The 3,601-nt window shown below is 44.1% G+C and overlaps 1 long non-coding RNA gene across 1 annotated transcript; it reads left to right on the top strand.

Moving 5' to 3' along the window:
• The first annotated feature begins 1,165 nt into the window (after positions 1-1,165).
• LOC148532122 (uncharacterized) lies at positions 1,166-3,396 on the top strand. The gene is made up of 4 exons (XR_015877774.1): positions 1,166-1,205; positions 2,040-2,069; positions 2,243-2,284; positions 3,371-3,396. It is a non-coding gene; the product is annotated as an uncharacterized LOC148532122 (long non-coding RNA).
• The last annotated feature ends 205 nt before the right edge of the window (positions 3,397-3,601 follow it).

Below are 3,601 nucleotides of genomic sequence, written 5' to 3'. Positions count from 1 at the left end.
CCTATGGCCATCTACAGTACTGTACCGTAATCCCTCTCCAATTTGGAATAGAGGTCTGAACTCTTGTTTTCAAATTCTCCTTAATGACGACATGTATTTTTCCCCACAGGGCGAGAAGCCCCCCTTGCCCGGCAGCGCCACCACCGCCGACACCACCACCACCACCATCACCGGCAGCAGCCGGGCCCAGTGGGGTGAATTTTCGGAGTAAGTACAGTACACACTACTCTACACTGTTCTCTTTCTCTCTCTCTCTCATTTGTGTGTTTGTTTTTGGTGTTATGGAGACTCTGGACAAAATTTGTACAGTTTATTTGTTTAAAAATGGTTTTGAGGGAAACTGACAGTACAGTGTTCTTTTTCCACAGTCCTACCTCCACGACCACCAGCACCACCACCTTCTGCAGCCTCCTCAAGTGACAATGGTAATGATTACAACAGTTACAGTATGGACACAATAGTGTCATGCTACTGCCTTTTTGATTTTTTGTATAATATTTTTTTTCTTATACTGTACACACAGACAGACATTGATGAGGAGGCTGCAGGAAGCCCCCTGCCCTGTAAGTACAGTACACCACATTGTTTTCTACAGCACTGTAGATCTCTCCTTTTCTTCCCTTGTCAGTCTCTCTCTACCTACGGTATCTCTTTCTCTCTCTCTTTATCCCTCTCTCTCTTTCTCAGTGTCTCTCTTTTCTGTACTAGTGTAATAGTAACATTTTTTTTTTTCAACAGTATCACCAACGGAAGCATTCATTCCTGGCCCCAGTGGCCTCATCTGGCCTCGTAAGTACACTACACCACATTTTTTTCTACAGTACTGTATCTCTCTCTCTCTCTTTATCTCCCTTTCTCTCCCTCTGTTTTTCTCTCTTTCTTTCTCTCTCTCTCTCTCTCTCTCTCTCTCTTTATCTCTCTCTTTGTTTCTCTCTCTCTCTCTTTCTTTCTCTTTATCTTTCTCTCTTTAATTTTCCTCTCTCTCTTTTTCGCTCTCTTTCCCTGTTTTTCTCTCTTTCTTTTTCTCTCTCTCTCTTTCTCTCCCTGTCTCCCTCTGTTTCTCTCTCTCTCTCTCTTAAAACATCTCCCATGTCTTCTCCTTACACAATAACTGTTTCCGTCCTTGTGTATTTTAGTTGAAGACATTGAAGTGCCTCAGTTCTCCCCAGGGCAAAAGGAGGACCCAGACTCCCCTCCCCTGCCAAGTAAGTACTGTATACAGTTTTATACTGTAGGACATTTTGTATTAATACTGTAATACAGTACAGTATATACTGTTGTAATGTTACAGTTGAGTATGTATCTCTCTCTCTCTGTCTCTCTCTCCTGTTTCTCTCTCTTTCTTTTTCTCCCTCCCTCTCTCTCCCTCTCTTTCTCTCTATCTCTCTCCCTTTCTCTCTTTCTCTATCCCTCTCTCCCCCTCTATCTTTCTCTTTCTCCCTCTCCTTTCTCTCTCTCTCTCTCTCTCTCTTTTTCTCTCTCTGTCTCTTTCTCTCTTTTTTTTCTCTCTCTCTTTTTCTCTCTCCCTTTCTTTATCTTTCTCTCTTTCTCTATCCCTCTCTCCCCCTCTATCTTTCTCTCTCTCTCTCTCCCTCTCCTTTGTTTCTCTCTCTTTCTTTCTCTCCCTCCCTCCCTCTCCCCCCCTCTCTCTCTATTTTTCTCTATCTTTTTTTCTCTCTCTTTCTCTCTCTCTTTCTCTCCCTCCCTCTCTTTCTTTCTCTCCCTCTCTTTCTTTCTCTCCCTTTCTCTCTTTCTCTCTCCCTTTCTCTCTTTCTCTATCCCTCTCTCCCCCTCTATCTTTCTTTCTCTCCCTCCCTCTCTTTCTTTCTCTCCCTCCCTCTCCCTCTCTCTCTGTCTCTCCCTCTCTCTCTCCTTCTCTTTCTATCTCTCTTTCTCTCTGCCTCTCTTTCTCTCTCGCCCTCTCCCCCTATCTCTCTCTTTCTCTCTCTCCCTGTCTCCCTCTGTTTTTCTCTCTCTCTCTTTAAACATCTCCAACGTCTTCTCTCTTTACTGTAACATACTGTAATTTTTTTCAACAGCATCACCAACCAGTGGCCTCACAATGCCATGTTAGTACAGTACTGTATCTCTCTGCTTTATTTCCCTAGTCTCTCTCTCTTTCTCTCCCTAGTCTCTCTCTCTTTCTCTCTCCCCCTCTATCTCTCTCTTCCTCCCTCTTTCTCTCTCTCTTTTTTTTCTCTCTCTCTCTCTTTCTCTCTCTTTACATGTTTTTTTCCCACAGTGCCAGAGACGGTACCCCCAGCCGCCCCCAGCGAGAGTCTGCGTAAGTACAGTACTGTACACTACAGTACATTGTTCTCTCTCTCTCTTTTTCTCTCTCTCTCTCTCTTTCACTCTCTTTTTCTCTCTCTTTCTCTCTCTCTTTCTCTCCCTCCTTCTCTTTCTCTCCCTCTCTTTCTTTCTCTCCCTTTCTCTCTCTCTCTGCCTTTCTCTCTTTCTCTATCCCTCTCCCCCCTCTCTCTTTCTCTCTCCCTCTCTCTCTTTCTCTATCCCTCTCTCCCCCTCTATCTTTCTCTTTCTCTCTCTCCCTCTCTCTCCCTCTCCTTTGTTTCTCTCTCTCTCTCTCTTTTTCTCTCTCTGTCTCTTTCTCTATTTTTTTTTCTCTCTCTCTTTTTCTCTCTCTCTCTTTCTGTCTTTTTTTCTCTCTCTCTTTTTCTCTCTCCCTTTCTTTATCTTTCTCTCTTTCTCTATCCCTCTCTTCCCCTCTATCTTTCTCTCTCTCTCTCCTTTGTTTCTCTCTCTTTCTTTCCCTCCCTCCCTCTCCCCCCTCTCTCTCTCTATTTTTCTCCCTCTTTTTTTCTCTCTCTTTGTCTCTCTTTTTCTATCCCTCCCTCTCTTTCTTTCTCTCCCTCTCTTTTTTTCTCTCCCTATCTCTCTCTCTCCCTTTCTCTCTTTCTCTATCCCTCTCCCTCCCTCTCTCTTTCTCTCTCCCTCTCTCTCTTTCTCTATCCCTCTCTCCCCCTCTATCTTTCTCTTTCTCTCTCTCCCTCTCTCTCCCTCTCCTTTGTTTCTCTCTCTCTCTTTTTCTCTCTCTTTCTCTCTCTCTTTCTATCCCTCCCTCTCTTTCTTTCTCTCCCTCTCTTTCTTTCTCTCCCTTTCTCTCTCCCTTTCTCTCTTTCTCTATCCCTCTCCTTTGTTTCTCTCTCTCTCTTTTTCTCTCTCTTTCTCTTTCTCTTTCTCTCCCTCCCTCTCTCTTTCTCTCTCTCTTTCTCTCCCTCCCTCTCTTTCTTTCTCTCCCTCCCTCTCTCTCCCCCCCTCTCTCTCTCTTTTTCTCTTTCTTTTTCTCTCTCGCTTTCTCTCACTCTCATGTTTTTCCCTTTCTCATGTTACATGTTTTTTTTTCCCACAGTTCCAGAGACCATACCCCCAGCGAGCCCCAGCGAGAGTCTGTGTAAGTACAGTACATTGTTCTCTCTCTCTCATTTTCTTTCTGTCTCTTTCTCTCTTTTTTTCTCTCTGTCGTGTGTTTTCATTAATTTTTTGACTTGTCAACATTTGTTTTTCTTTGACACACAGATGACTGCTTTATCGTGGAGGCAGGCAGCAGCCCTGCTCCGATCTGTAAGTACAGTAGTGTACT

This window comes from Taudactylus pleione, unplaced genomic scaffold (genome assembly GCF_031769625.1).
Source record: "Taudactylus pleione unplaced genomic scaffold, aTauple2 ptg000083l, whole genome shotgun sequence".
Taxonomy (NCBI): domain Eukaryota; kingdom Metazoa; phylum Chordata; class Amphibia; order Anura; family Myobatrachidae; genus Taudactylus; species Taudactylus pleione.
This window is presented reverse-complemented; position numbering and strand designations above follow the sequence as displayed.